At 47.1% G+C, this 16,513-nt stretch overlaps 1 pseudogene; it reads left to right on the forward strand.

Annotated features, from left to right (window-relative positions):
- The first annotated feature begins 7,647 nt into the window (after positions 1 to 7,647).
- Positions 7,648 to 11,862, forward strand: LOC132234637 (UDP-GalNAc:beta-1,3-N-acetylgalactosaminyltransferase 2-like; annotated as a pseudogene).
- Positions 11,863 to 16,513: the final 4,651 nt, after the last annotated feature.

The raw sequence follows: 16,513 nt of genomic DNA on the forward strand, positions 1-16,513 counted from the left end.
ATCCCCAACAGGTATCCCATTGAACTACCGTTTATTGGTATTAGATTTTAAGGACTGTTTTTTTACTATTCCTCTCCATCCTGAGGATTGCAAAAGATTCGCATTGAGTGTCCCTGCAGCACATTTTAAGGAGCCCATAAAGAGGTACCAATGGAAAGTATTGCCTCAGGGCATGGCCAGTAGTCTTATGTCAGGATTTTGTGGATTCGGCCATACTTCCTATAAGGAAAAAATCCTGAGGCTTATATTATTCACTATATGGGTGACATTCTCTTAGCTCATGAAAATGAAAGGCATCTAAATAATATCTATACAGATTTACAGGATTCCCTGCATTGTGCTGGATTATGCATAGCACCTGAAAAAGTTCAAAGGACATTTCCTTTTTCTTATCTTGGCAGCATTATTGAGGGAAAAACAATAAAACCTCAGAAAATTCAAATTCAGACTGACACTTTACTTACATTAAATGACTTCCAAAAATTATTAGAAGATATTAACTGGGTTCGACCTGCTTTAAAATTAACCACTGCTGACTTCAGCCCTTTATTTCATATACTCAGGGGAGATTCATCCCCATCATCCCCACGCTGCTTGACAGAGGAAGCCAAGACAGCCTTTCATAAAGTTGAGGATGCCTAAACTTCAGCACAACTTCCTAGAACTGATTACTCCCTTCCTTTACAGTTTTTGATTTTCCCTACTATGCATACACCCACTGGGGTCATTTGGCAAGCTCCTGGAGTTGTTGAATGGCTATATTTAGCTCATTCTCCAACTAAAGTATTAACTCCTGTCCATGATTCAGTTTCCCAGTTAATAGCTCGAGCCCGCCTTTGAACAGACCAGTGAGTGGGCCGAGACCCTAACCTTATTGTAGTGCCATTTACAGCTATACAGCAAGACTGGCTCTGGCAACAATCAACAAATTGGCAAATTGCACTTGCTAATTTCTCCAGACAGGTTGTAACCATTATCCAGCAAATAAGGTTTTACAATTTCTCTCAGTTACTACCTTTACCTTCCCAAAGATAGTGAAGTCACAACCTATACCTCAGGCATTAAGCATTTTTACAGATGGATCCAGTTCTGGAAAGGCTGGATACTACTGCAGCAGAGGTGCAAAGGTCCTTCAAACCTCTTATATTTCAGCACAATGGGTGGAAATACAAGCTCTTATCTATGCCTTGACAGATTTTGCTACGGAGCCCATTAACCTATATAGTGATAGTGCCTATGTGGTAAGTATGGCCAAAATTATTGAAACGGCTACTAGAGGGCACACTAATTTGGAGGAACTCTTTCATTTATTTTTCAACCTTCAAAAAATCATTAGAGAACGACAATTTCCCTGCTTTATTGGTCATATCCAATCTCATTCAGGTCTTCCTGGTCCATTAGCTATAGGCAATGATGCTATTGATCGCCTCCTTGCTGTAATGCAAGAGGTTACCCCATTTTCTCTTGCTCAGTCCTCCCATGCTTTGCATCATCAAAATGCTGCTGCCTTGCCCAAACAATTCCATATTTCTCAGGAGCAAGCTCGTCAAATTGTTAAGCAGTGCTCTCAGTGTGTAATTCATTGCCCTGTACAATCACTGGGGGTTAGTCCTAGGGGCAAATGGATGTCACCCACATACCGGAATTTGGTAAGCACAGATGAGTACATGTTAATATAGATACCTGCTCCCGCTTTATCTTTGCGACTCCCCAAACAGGGGAAAGTGCCAAGCATGTAATCATTGCTTAGCTGCCTTTGTGGTACTAGGTCCTCCCTTAGAGCTGAAAACAGACAATGGACCCGCATACACTAGTTCTGCTTTTCAGCATTTTTGGCAGCAATATCAAATTTGTCATAAAACCGGTATCCCTTACAACTCTCAAGGTCAAGCAATAGTGGAAAGAGCCCATCGTACTCTTAAAATGCAATTACTAAAACAGAAAGGGGAGACAGATGTTCTGTGTCACCTCAAAACAAATTCAGTCATGTTCTTTATACTTTAAATGTTTTGAATTGCGATGCAGAGGGTCCTACAGCAGCTGAAATGCATCGGGCCTCCTGTACAACAGCTTCCTCAGGCTTAGCCCGGTGAAAGGCTGCACAAACTAGACAATGGCTTGGTCAAGATCCAGTAATGATGTGGGGCAGAGGTTGTGTTTGTATCTTTCCAGATGGAGCAGCGCAGCCAATTTGGGTGCCAGAGCATTACGTGGACCCAGAGACGTTCCTTGTCCCTTCGCTCAAAAGACAGAGTTGCCCCGATGACAGCAAAGCAGAAAGAAGAAGAAAAAGAAGGCTACACAAGGGTCTGAGGTGCCAACATGTGGTCAGCTGAAGAAATTAACAACGGAGGCCCAGCAGATGGTAGAAAAACAAGATGTGGAAGCTACTCCCTCAATCATGTTTCTGGCTATGCTAGCGTTGGTTAGCTGCCGATCTTCTGCAAAGTCTTGTGCAGCCAAGTCTGAGGACTCTAAGTAAATCAGCAAAAGAAACTTCCATTTAGTAGAAACTCACTTATTTCTGTTTTGCATTGGCATTATTTGGTTATTCTTACTAGTTTTAAAAATGTGAACACATTGGCATTGTTTTGTTAATAGCCAGAGCTTTATTTTTAAGTTTTAAAATTCTGTAGTTTGGCTTTTGCATTGGCAGTGTTTTATTATTGTTTTAATAGACGGAGTTTTGTTCTTGAAGCTTAAGTTTTACTTTCATTATAGTAGCTTAAAAATGAAAAAGGGTGAGATGTAGGATGGGGCTATAGGGTTAAGCCTCGGTCTGGCCTATTGGCAAAGCCACAAACAAGTCCCACCATAGAGGGCACAGTCCTCTTAACGTAATTAGGCTTGACCTTATGATGATCCCTAGATCTTATCTGTGTAGCTAATGGGCTGAGGCAAGTGCAGCAAACCCTGCCAAAACAAGTGAAACTCACAAGAACATTGTAACTATGGTGACCACTACCTTTTTATCTCTGGCTATAAAATGAAGGCTCAGCTTGCCTTTGGATCTCTCTCTGTGACCTCAGCTAGGCACAGGAAGATCCACCTAGACCCAGCTTATTCTCTGTGTCTGTCATTTCTTCATCCTTTACCACCCTCCCTCAGGCTTTCAAACCCTTGGCTGTGCTGGCTCGGCCCATCATTCCATCCAGGCTCCAGCACCTCACTCTGGGCCACCACACCTCCCTGATTTTGTCCCCATGCCTTAGAACCGAATGTTTGAGAAGGGAAGAAAGCAGGAAGTGCTCCAAAAATCTTTTATAAACACCTTGTCAAGCACTGCAAATACACCACAAAGATTTTGACTGGAATTGTATTGTATCTATAAATAAATTGTGGAGAAAAGACATTTATAAAACTGAGTTTTCCAAACTATTTAATAGTCTGTTTGGTTAACTCTCAATGTTTAAAATATTTCCCATAGAGATGCTGTATTTGTTTTTTAGATTTATTCTCAATCATTTAATGCTCTTGATCCTAGTATAAATATCATTTTAAAATTCTATTTTCTTTTTCTTGCCAGATTTAGAAATAAAATTATGTTGCATTTTGAGCTAGAATTCAGTACCTTGCTAAACTCTTGTTTTTTCTTATGTGAATATTTTATCTGCAGATTCTTTTGGATTTTCTATATGAATAGACTTGTACCAGTAATCTATAAATTATTATAGTTTTGGTTCTTCTTTTCCTGTTCTTAGAATTTTCTTTTTCTTTCTCACTGAAAGAATGGTCTCAAAAAAGTGGATAATCATGTCTTGAGGAATTCCAAAGGAGAAACAGAATCTCTCTCTGTAATTATGTAGATAGCAGGGTTTTAAAAGTAGACATCCCTTATTAGTGTGTTTGTTTCTCTTGCTGTATGACATACTGTTATCAGCGGAAGTGGAGTTCTTAGGGTGCTGCTGGAAGAAGCATTTCTCGAGATCCCCAGGGGAGAATGAGATATGGTAGAAAGGTTTATTTCTGTGGAATTACACCCCTGGGTTTCCAAAGTCCCATTTCCCTTAGTCCAGTCATAGGAGAAGAACAGCTGAGGTTGCAGTGGAGCGGCAAGCGAAGCCATTGCCCAGAGTTTCCTTTCCATGTTGGAGCTGGGTCCCATTCAGTGTCAGGTTAGTCACAGTCCATTGGTCCAGGTTGTGGGGGGTCCACATGGAACAAAAGGGCCCCACAAGCCAGGAGTCGCACAAGTCCCAAGACAGCCCAGAACACAAGCGAGCGAGCACCTTTGTTTCAGGGGTGGGGAACCCCTGTTCTGCCAAGGGCCATTTGGATATTTATAACATCACTAGTGGCCCGGTGCATGGATTCATTGTACATTGAACGGAAATTAATTAGAAGAAATATTTTAATAGCACTATTTGCCCTTTATAATAGAAGTGTCAGAGACAAAAGAAAATTAGTAAAATGTATGTGAAAAGAATATATAAATTGATTAATAAATATAAATAACAAAATGATATAACAACAAAGACATGATATAAAAACAACCAACACATGGCATAAAAAAACAAAAACAAGATATAAAAACAAGTGATAAAAATAATGACTGATATAGTTATTCTGACACAGAGGCCAGTGTCAGATGGGGACAAATCAATTCTTGGAATCAGAACAACCTCTCTTCTGCAGATTGTGTTAATACTTCAGCTTCTATTATGTTAGGTCACAATCTTTTGATAATAAATCTAGTACCATTACCAAGACCCCATCTACTATTAAGATTTCTCATTATCATGGTGATTGCACCTACTTTCAATTCTAATTTATGACACAGCACTACCGAAGGAGTAATACTTTTAAGAGATTTGATGGGAAAATTTTCCTTTTGAGCATCATCTGTTGAATCTACTATTATTGTCAGTTACACTATCATCTCTGAGTCTTAATGCAATATCCATTCCCCAGTCTTTTTCACCATGTGGGAAAAGAATAGGATACATCATTACATCTAATGTAGGAAACAGGATATTGATTTGTTTCATTTCAGTGGCATTTGGAGTATTGGGATCTGGTTTACAATGAATGAGCAAGTAAGTCCCTTTCAAAAGGAGGTCCTCCATTTTCCTTTTTGAATATGACAGCAACTTCGGTTACATGGGGATGATTATATCTACCTGGATCACTATTACAATCATATTTAATCACCATTGTTACCTCTGTGCACCACCACCGCTTTCTTTTAGCTTCAGAATGGTCACCGTCTGTGGGGCAATTGGGCCCCCACTTGCACCTGCCTCAGCCTGGCACTGCCCACTCACCTGCTCCACCATCCTGCCATGGTCCTGCTCTCATCGGGGGTCCCAAGGGGTTGGTAGCACCTCCACTGCTGTCCACTGCCAGCACCACATCACAGATGCTGCCAATTCCGTGCTGCCCTCTGGTGTTCAGCGCACATCATAGCAAGTGGTGGAACTCCCGGTGGAACTCTTGAGGGGACAATTTGCATATTATGCTTTTATTATATAGGATTGGGCCTGAGGATTTACATGAATTTGGGCAGGGTGAGGACACAAGCATTTGGTGTATATCAAGGTTGTTCAAAGTTCTTGGCCATGTGGGCTTAGCCAGGGGTGGGCAAACTTTTTGACTCGAGGGCCACAATGGGTTCTTAAACTGGACCAGAGGGCTGGAACAAAAGCATGGATGGAGTGTTTGTGTGAACTAATATAAATTCAAAGTAAACATCATTACATAAAAGGGTACAGTCTTTTTTTTTCTTTCAGTTTTATTCATTTCAAAAGGGCCGGATCCGGCCCGCGGGCCATAGTTTGCCCACGGCTGGCTTAGACACATGGCTGCCTACTTCATGAGGCCAGCAAGGAGAATATCTCACTTTAGGGTGGGCTCAGTCTTCTTTTTCTTTCTTTCTTTTTTTTAATATTTGACTTATTCACTTTTTATTTTAAAACCCATATGGTTTTATAAACCAGTGTCTCCTCAATAAATTCAACAAGAGAGAGAGGGAAAGAGAGATTGAAAAAGAAAGATAGAAAGAAATGAAAAGATTAGAGGCCTGGTGCACAAAATTTGTGCACTTGGGGGGCCCTCAGCCTGGCCTGTGCTCTCTTGCAGTCTGGGACCTCTCAGGGGATGTCCGACTGCTGGCTTAGGCCCACTCCCCAAGCCGGAAGTTTGGCTTCCCTCTTGCAGTGTGGGACTCCTCACTCCTTACCACTCACCTGCTTGCTGCTCCTTACTGCTTCAGGGGAGGTGAGAGAGGCTCCCTCCACCACAGCTGCGCTGGCGTGAGTCCAGCTTCTGGCTGAGCAGTGCTCACCCTGTGGGAGTGCAGTGACCACCAGGGGCAGCTTCTGCATTGAGTGTCTTTCCCCCTGGTGTTCAGTGTTTGTCATAGGGACCAGTCTTTGTGCAGTTTGGTCAATTTGCATATTAGGCTTTTATTATATTGAATGAGATGATCCATGAGTACTCGCCGCATTTAGATTTTTGTTATGTCCTCCCTGGAAGGAAGGAAGGCTGGGAGGACAGGAGGCTGGGACATGTTGGACCTGCCAGCAGCAACTCCTGGGAATTTTCACTTGTGAGTGGCCCAGCTGGCCCCCTGTTCCGGCCAAGGAGGGAAAAAGATTTTCCTAGCCCCCCTTCTGCTGCCTGGTCAGTGGAGCTGTGCTGGCCCGGAGGGGAGACCCCCCCCACACACACACCCCCCATACCATCCCCCTGACACACACACACAACAGGCCCTCCAGGACCAAATGGGACGCCCTTGCTGCCTGGGATCCCAATTGGTCCCTCTGATGTTCTGGATGGTTGTCGGGAGCCACCTGGCGGCTGCTTTTATTGTGGGGATCCTGCTGGTGGTGCTGGTGTGTGGGTGCCTGGTCCTTTCTGGGGAGACTGGACCTGCAGAACCAGCGAGGCTGAAGTGCAGGCTCCTTCTGTTGTCCTTCCCTTGCTTCCCTTCTGGGCGGCTGCCAGTGGTGGCCCCCATGCCCTCTTGCAGACCAAGTGGTGAAGGGCTGGGCCCCCGCCAGACAGGATGGGCATTCCTGGCGAATGGGACCCCTCTTCTTGCTCTGCCCCAGGCCCTCTCCCCTCCGTGGATGGCGGTGTGTGGAGGGGAAGGGCTGCGGAACCCCCCCACCTGGGTTACAGGCCCCTGGTCTAAGGCAGCCAGCACTGTCCGCCCGCCTCCCGCTGTGCCTCCCGAGCGCCCCTCCCCGCAGCGGGTGGGGGCGTCCCTCGGTCGCGCCTCCCTGTTGGATGAGCTGGTGCTGCTTGGCCTTGGCCCTTGGTGGTGCCCCTGGAGTACTCTGGGATGTCCCTCAGTGCCCAGGCCGAGCTGGTGGTGCGGGTTCCTGTTCCCCATGAGCCTCTGGGGTCCCTGCTTCCAGGTGCCCTGGAGGCGTCTAGGGGGCTCTGGCCAGACAGGGGAGGCGCGCCCTCCCCCTCACGTGAGGGGGGCCTGGACGTGAGTGATTGGATGGGGCCAGTCAGCGACACAGGCGTGGGCCCTGGGTTCTGCGGGTTCCTCCTCTGCCCTCCGTGGATGTGGTGGGTTCTGTCCTGCGTCCTCCCGGCGCTGCCCCCGCAGCAGGCGGCTCTTTAGTTCACTGTGGACAAGGCCCAGCGAGGCCAGAGGAGGAGCCCAGGCAGCCCGGGCGCTCCCTCCTGACGGCCATGTCGGGGCGCTGGGGTGTTCCTGTGCTGCCTTGGTCCCCATGGAGCTTCCTGGCCCCACGGACTCCTCGGAACTCTCCAGCCTTCGCCAGTGGAGGGGTGTTCCGGTGAGTGGGGAGGATGCGCCCTCCATATGAAAGGCTTCTCAGCGATCCGAGAGGGTGTCTTGGGGTGCCGATCCCGGAGGGTGCCTTGGGGTACTGATCCCACAGGGTGCCTTAGGGTGCCAATCCCAGAGGGTGCCTTGGGGTGCCGGGACCCCAGCCGCCGCCCCCTGGAAGCGCGTTGGGGAGCCCCTCTGTTTGGGCTCTGAGTGGCCCAGCGAAGATGCAGTGGTGTCTTGAGGACCTGGGCCTGCGCCTCCCCTTCCAGTTGGGGAGGGTCCTGCTGGGCCTGGCGGGGGCCCCTGCGGGGTTTGCGGTGGGTGTGGTGGGCGTGGCAGGGCCGCCCTGTGTGTCTGTGGGGTGTGAACCCCGCTTGTTTACCCAGGGCCGTCCAGGTCCATTCCTGACTCCCACGTCCACCCTCCGATGTCGCCCCCGCGCTTCCTTTGTGGGTCCACTCTCCCGGGGTCTGCCCACCACGCCCCCTTGGGGTCTGCCCACCGCGCCCCCAAGAACAGGCCTTCTGCCACGGGGTGTCGCCCCTCCCCAGCCCCTACCTCTGGAAAGGGCGGGGTGTTGGGGGAGGGTGCCTGGTTGTGGGCGCCTGTGTCCCGGAGAAAGAGGGGATCCGGATCAAGGTCCTCGGGGCGGGGCCAGGCCTCGAGAGGGGGTGGAAGGAGGTTTTCCTCTGAGGCCAGTTGGCGCTTCCTGGGCTCCGCGGGCCCTCCTGGGCTGGAGGCCTCTGCGGTGACACCCCGCGGGTGCCCCATGCGACGCCCACTCGAGTCCTGGTCTGATTTCTTCCTTCCGTGCTTTCTCCCCAGCAATGTCCTCACTCACCTGGCGGGGCCCCAGCGCCCGGCCCCCACGCAGCCCGCTGCCTGGGGGTGGTCGCCCCATTGTGTCTCTCAGGCCTCGGGGAGCGGTTGGCCGGGCTGGGGTTGGTGTCCTCAGTCTTCTTTTAAGGGTTTTCATCTGAGTGAATCAGCCTCACCAGAATAATCCACCTTTTGAGTAATTCAAAATTAACCGAATTCATTACATTTGCAAAATCCCTTTACAGTTGCACATTCTAATGGCTAGGGGCCAATCGCAGATCCTGCCCACACTCAAGGGAAAAGAATTGTAAAGGGTGAGACACCAAAAGGCAGATATGATGAGGTCATCCTATTCTGAGTCTGTCTGCTACAATTATGTGAAGTTCCCTGAGTCTTGCCATGAATGAATGGTGAATTTTACTGGATGCTTATTTTGCATCTATTAATTGTTTTCTAACTTTGTTAATGTGGGCCCTGGCCAGATAGCTCAGTTGGTCAGAAGGTTGTGTTGAGTGTTTCCTTCCACGTCCTGCGTGGAGTAGGGTTCGGTACCTGAAAGAGGAGCCGCACAACAAATGAGAGAAAAAAACACGAGATAATTTTGCAATATTGGAGGACCAGGCGGGCAAATCCAACTCAAGGAGAGGGACTTCCACCCATGCTCAGGCTGCTCCAATCTTTTATTGATCTGGAGTAGCCCTTAGGCAGGCAACCCCCCATTAACAGGCAGACTAGCCCATCAGCAAGGATTTACATAATAATAAGTGGGGGAGTAGTTTCAGCTACCACTGTCTGGACTAACAGAGGTGGCGCCTAGCTCCGACCTTTGCTAGGGCTTCAAAGGCACCCAGCCTTTGGGGGTTTTCGGGGAGTTCTCTGTCTATGCTTATCAGATAGTGAAGGCAATAAACAGTTTCCCACAGGTTGTGCGTTTGATCCTTGGTCAGGGCACATGCAAGACTCAACCAATAAATAAGTGGAACAACTAATCAATGTTGTGGTTTATTTTTCCCGCTTTCTCTCTCTCTCCCATTCTCTCTCTAAAATCAATCTTTAAAAATGTGTCCATGTGAATTACATTATTTGCTCTTGTTAAACCAACCTTGTGTTTCTCAGATAAACTGACCTTGGTTATGATATTTTTGTTGTTGGTTTGTTTTATACATTGCTACTTTTTCCTCTTTGTTCATGGATAATGATAATACAAGGAAGTTTAAATACTTTATCTCCATTTATACTTCTCCAAACTTATGTGTATTGCATTATGTTTGAATTCTGTCTTTTCTTTTTAATACATTTTTATTGATTTCTGGGAGGAAGGAAGAGGGAGAGTTAGAAGCATCATGATGAGAGAGAATCACTGATGGGCTGCCTCCTGCACGCCCCCTACTGGGGATTGAGCCCTCAACCCTGGGCATGTACCCTTGACTGGACTTGAGCCCAGGACCCTTCAGTCCTTAGGCTGATGCTCTATCCACTGAGCAAAACCAACTACGGCTTATTTTTTTTATTGTATTTATTTAGATACACTTTAGTCCTCGTCCCAGGATAAACATTGATTTTAGAGAGGGGGAAGAGAGATAGATGATAGATCGATGATAGGTAGATAGACAGATAGGTTGATAGATACCTTTTGGTACATAGGACAATGCTCCAACCATCCCAGCCACACCAGCCAGGGCTAATTTTGTCTTATATTTTTTAATAACACTAGACATGGTCAGCGAGGGGGGCTCCGCAGCTGCCGCCCCTGCTTCTGAGGAGCCCAGGTGCGGGCCGGGAACCCGAGGCCCCTGGACAGCAGTGGGCGCCCCTGGAGCGGCCCCTGCCCTCCACAGGAACTGAAAAGGGAGGGCCTAGGGCGCGATGGGGGTTCCGGGTGGGGCTTTTTGTGGCCAACACTACAAGGGCTGGTGCTGCTGGGCCCTTGCTGCTCCTGGCGGTGCTACACCTCTGGCTGCAGCTGCCCTTCGCCCCTCTCCCCGCAGATTCATGGGCCCCATTTCCGCAGGGGAATCTAGTCACTGTGATGTGGTCCTTGAGTGCTGTCAGCCAGCAATAGCCATGAACTTGGGAATGCGATGGGAAGCGCCTGGCGGAGACTTTCAGTACTGCGGCCGCACTAAGGCCCTGGGGCCTGAAGTTCAAAGCCAGCTCCTGGCTGCCAGGTGCCCTTGGAGGACCAGGGACCTACCCTGCAGCTGCTCCACATCTCAGACCCAGTTTGAATCAGGACAGTGAGGCTTCCGTTTCCTGGGACCCTCCTGCAGGCTTCTCCGAGGACCGAGTCCTCAGCGGGAGCTGTGGGGTCCCCACCCCATCGTGAGTGCCAGGCAGGGTGGAAAGGGCCAGACCTGTGGGCTTCCCAGGACCATCCCCGCCCCGCTGTCCCCAGCAGGGCAGGGGGCGGCCTCTTCCTCGCTGCTTTAGTCCTGAGCTGGGTGCGCAGGTGAACAGGCCGCCTCAGCAGGGAGCTCCGAAGGCACCTGGCGGGGCGGGGGTGAGAGCCAAGACCTCCTGGCCAGAGACCCACTGCGCAGGGCGGGGCCGGGGCGGGTCCTCAGAGCCTCCAGGGGGGGAGGCGTGGCCGCAGAACATCCCGGGAGGTGCAGGGCTTGGCAGGCAGGTCCAGATGGATGCAGGAAGGGGTCTCACAGAGCCCTCTGTCCCTGGGAGACGTGCTGATCCCCTCAGGGGTCCCCCACAGGAAGGTGCTCCCTGAGGAGGAGAGCCGCCTCCACCAGGACACTGTCTCCGCGGGTGTCGCCCACACTCATCGGAACGTCCCTGCAGAGCTGTGGAGCCTCTATACTAGTAAACAGCGTGGAGACACCAGCTTTGATTTGTGGCTGAAGACAGAGGACGGCTGTTCCCTGGACCTAGAAGCCGTGGGTCAGAGAATCCGCACAGGACCCTGGAGGCCCGAATGTTTGGTGGGGAAACTCCAGGCTGAATGGGGTGGACCGGACTGGAATGTGGCAGGAGCTGGAGGACTCCAGCCCTGCTCACCGGCTTCTGCATGTGGGGGGGGGGGGGGGGGAGGTGTCTCCAGGGACATCATCCACTGGCTGGCCAGCAGGGCAGGGGCTAAAGACGCACCAGGGTGAAGAGTCAGCTGGGAATAAGGATGGTGGCCATCGGACCAAAAAGGTTCTAGGACAGCCTGTGGCTGTGAGAGAAGACATGAGAAACAGGGATGCTGTCCTCCCCTTCATGTTCACAGGAGCTCATGGACCCGTGGGGACTCAGGGAATTGCAGGGACCCTTGTCAGTGTGAGGCCAGATTAGGGTGACTCTAAGGCAGTGGTTCTCAACCTTCCTAATGCCGCCACCCTTTAATACAGTTCCTCATGTTGTGGTGACCCCCTATTTCATTGTTACAAATTGAACATAATTAAAGCATAGTGATTAATCACAAAAACAATATGTAATTATATATGTGTTTTCTGATGGTCTTAGGTGACCCCCAAAGGGATCGCGACCCACAGGTTGAGAACCGCTGGTCTAGAGACAAACAGTAGCAGGTGATCACTGCTGATGTCTCTGTGATCCTTTGTGCAGACTCTGGAGTGAGGTCCAGCAGCTCTCTCAGCAGCACAGTCAGATGTAGGTAAAAAGTCTATTCCTCAATCATAAATTATTATAACCACTGTGAAAGTTAGCACCGACAAAGATGTATGCTCTTTATAATATTTACATGTTGGGATATTAATACTTATAATATTGTGGTAAAATATCCATTTTGCATTTTCTGATGTCCTTAAGAAAATGCTATTATGCATTCTCTTGTATAGAATTAGAGAAAGTTCTAAATACCCATGCACATTTTGATACAAGGAAAAATCATTACCCCAGGATAAATGCCCATTGCCGTGGTAGCCCCATTAGGAAGTGGGCAAGAAGAGCGGACGTGCATGCCTCACAAGACGAGGACCGACAGACAATCACATACAAACACCCTTCAACTTCTGCAGGGCCTGCAATATAAAAACAGACATTCTAAAACAATTTGCTAAAGACACACAGAGAAAATGGCATTAATTACTTTTTCTTCAGTATTCAGACCATGTCTGGATCATCATGAAGTTTCCAGGTGATGCGTTTTATTCCACAAACATTTCAGTGTTTTAGAGGTAGCTAAATTAGTCTTCATAGCAACCCTATGATATCGGTAATATTATTACCACCATTTTTTAGATGTGTTCATCTGAAAACGCACAAGTTCAAGTGATTTGCCCAAGATCATGAAATTGGTGAGTGGTAGATCTAGGTTTGAATCCAGGAAGGCAGCTCATACTAGTAATCTCCACAGCGGTTTAACCTTCTCAGTGTTGGCTTTATGTATAATCTGTGGCCCCAGCATGAACCCAGGTTAAAGACTTTCATCCCTAAGAATATTCATTCTATATTCAAAGACATACATGAGTAAAAGCATTTTAGAAAAGCATACTTGTGGCTCATTCTATATACCAGGCAGTTTCCTAAGCCAGTATAGTTAACTCTGAACACCTCACCTGTAGAGGGTTTTGTACATAAAAAATATGATGTTTCTCTCATGCTCATTACTTATCACTATGGCCTATATCTCTGTCAGAGAAAGGGAGGGGCTTTATTCTTGGTGCTGTCCCCAAACAGGCAGTAACTCCACCTTCTCCAAGAAAGAGTATGAGGACATCTTCTGGGGACAGTCCTGCATGAAATAAATTGTGTTGTCTTTTTGAGAATGCCATGCAAAGTGTCCACATCCATTTCCTAAAGTTCAGTGATTCTAAATACTTGAGACGTTGCAAGAATAAAATTCCTAGTCAACTGTTAGACATTTACAACTTCAGTACCTTTGAATCAAGCCCAAGGCCAGCATGAACCAATATGATAGACAGGGCTATGCTTCTCAAAGCAGAGGACCACTTGTGCTTGATCTGTACATTATCACTAATGACAGGGATATTTTTGTGAGAAACCCAGCAAGCAGCATGCATGGGATGGAGAAGTCAAACAACCCTTTAGATAGTTTTCAAATACAGAAAACACTTTTCGGCACCGTGGATGTGAGAGAGACTACTCTGTAATCTCAGGAACCACTTCCTTTATGCTTAGCCCTCAGATACAATTACATTAAACTTTACTTTAAAATTAATATAATAAAGGAGCAAAGAAAAAGCTTTAGTATGCTGATTAAAAGGACAGATTAGAAAAATTATTGGAATAAATGAAATTGAAAGAGAGAAATAGGAGGCAGTATTAGAAAGTGTGATCAAATATTAAATGTTTTAATAAAATGCCTAATTCAGTCATCTCTTTATGTGCAACTAGCAAACAGTTCCTGAAATTATTTGCATGAAATAAATTCCGTTGTCTCAGATTACCTGAAATAAATATAAACACCTATATGGACTCTATTTTACCTTCAAACCAGATGATTTAATAAAAAGACATAACCTACTTTACAAAGGCTTAAACCTTTGTGAGTGATGGTGAATTGGATATCGCTCTATCATGTCAGCTGGTGCCTCTTTTCGTCAGTCATTAAACACGTACCACTGCCTTCAGTATCTGAGACACTGTAGTACAAGCATGTCAAACTCATGGCCCGTGGGCTGCATGCAGCCCACAATGAATATTTTCGTGGCCCAGCCAATGTAACGGTATGTAAGAAACATTTTAATAAAAATGTTGTAGCTTAATTTTTACAATATCCTGTTATACATAATTATTAATAACGAACTACAATGTTTGCTAATGACTGATTACTATAACCGTGGTGCATTCATTTCCCGTACCCACCTTACATGCAGGCACACCATTTCTCTCCACCAATACCAGCAGTGGATATTTTAGCAGCCGATTGCCACGTCATTAGTCTTGTAATGACTTGTTTGGTGTGCACAACAGGAAATATTTCACTTCAGAGAACAAGAAAAATAAGTTTATTTGCATTATGCCTATTAATTTGTGCAGTTATTGTCTGGTAAGTTAATGTTCAAGAAAAATATTAATTTTTATTAAAATGTTCTATTATTTTATGTTAACAATTTCTCATTTATTTCAGCCCTTTGTATTCAACATGTCTCTATCAAAATAAACCTACGTTTCTATGAAAATTAAAGCTTTTGTTTTTTTGTGGCCCACATAAACTTAAACCTTGTTTATTTGGCCTTTGTTAACCTTTGAGTTTGACATGCTTGCTGTAGTAGGTATTTGAGATAATGAACAAGGACTCAGTACTGCTTTCAGCCTGTTGGGGAGCGAGATGAACTGACAGTCTCAATGTTATGCAAGCATCAGTATGAACTGAGACAGGAGATGTGAGTCCCACAGGTCCGAAGAAGGGAAAGGGGAGAAAGGCAGGGTTAGGAGAGTGAGACGTTTATGGAAGACACAGAAGGGTCCTCCAAGGTAGGAAGAGAAAGTGGGACACATTCTGAGACCAAGTAGTTGAGTGTGACTGAGGAAGCTGAATTGTGAGTGAATGCTGCCGTTGTTGACGGCACGTCCACACCACGGGAAAGATTTCTCCGTCAGACACTGTGAGGCTCCTGCCCTTCACCCTTCTCCATCAGTACCCTCTTCCCACCACGTCCTGAGAAGCACCATTCATTAAATGACTAAACAAATTTAGTAAGGTTGAGGCCTTCTGTATGTAAGCTACTAGAATAGACATAAATTGGGAACAGCTTTTCGCAGGGAGGCGCCCACAGGTCCGGGACGGAGTGGTAGAAGGTCCGAGGCCTTCTTGGCAGAAGCGCTCCTGCTTCAAGGCAGCAGCGCCTGGGCCCAGTGGGCCTCGGCCACCCTTGCTGAGCCAGGCATCCCAGGCAGGGAATGGGAGCAGGACAGTGGCAAGGAGGCCAGGGAAGGGGAGGCCGCAAACACCTGGCCAGGGCTGAGCCCTGGACTGGGGGTTAATGCCCCCTCCTGAACGGAGCTATAAGAAGGGAAGGAGGGAGGGAAGGACTTTATAAAGGAGTCAGTAGAGAGCAGAGTTAAAGAAGGAAAGAAGATGTGGGAGTGAACTGTAGGAGCTACAATGAAAATCAAGTGTAGTTCTGTACTGGGGACAGATTTTAAAAGTAGGCGTCAGAAAATAAAAAAGATAAATGATAGTGAATAATTAGGCAGGTAGATAGATATTAAAACAGTGGAAGTAAGTAGAGAAGAATGTATGGAAAAGGTAGGATGAGAGAGAAAGAGAGAAAGAAGAAGTTTAAAGGGAAGCCTGTAGAGCTTAAAAGGAGACTGGGAAGAGGGAAGAAGTGGGGGAGGGAGCAAAGCAGGTCCGAGGGAGAAAATGAAGAAAAAAATTAAGGTGGGAAGGAAGGAAAAGGGGAGGGAGGAAACGGGTAAAGATAAAGGAAAGAAGGAATGTGGGGAGGGAGGATGGGTAGGAGAATGATGGGAAGAATGATGATGGAACAGAAGTAGGAAATAAGGAGGAAAGAAAAGTTTATAAATGATGAGTCAGTAGAGAAAAGTATACATAAAGGAGAGAGAAAAATTGTGTGAGAGGGAGAAGCCAATAAGGAAGTCAAATACAATTGTGTGTGAAGGGGATAAGATTTAAAAAAAAAAAAAAGTTAATAGGGATGACCAGGCTGGCAGGGGAGGGCAGTTAGGGGGATCAGGCAGGCAGCAGAGTGGTTAGAGCAGACAGGCGGGTGAGCAGTTAGGAGCCAGAGGTCCCGGATTGTGAGAGGGATATCCAACTGGCAGTTGGATATCTCCTGAGGGCTCCCAGATGGGAGAGGGTGCAGGTCAAGCTGAGGGACCCTGCCACCCCCATGCATGAATTTCATGCACTGGGCCTCTAGTAATCTTATAAAATCTCAAAAATATCTTATGGAAGGAGGACTTTTTATTCTCCAAATGAGTGTGAAAACAATTTCCCTGGGACCACATTTTCTTTGTCAGAGGTCTGGGGGATGTGGCCACCTGCTTGTGATATGG

This window comes from Myotis daubentonii, chromosome 1 (assembly GCF_963259705.1).
Source record: "Myotis daubentonii chromosome 1, mMyoDau2.1, whole genome shotgun sequence".
NCBI classification, from domain to species: Eukaryota; Metazoa; Chordata; class Mammalia; order Chiroptera; family Vespertilionidae; genus Myotis; species Myotis daubentonii.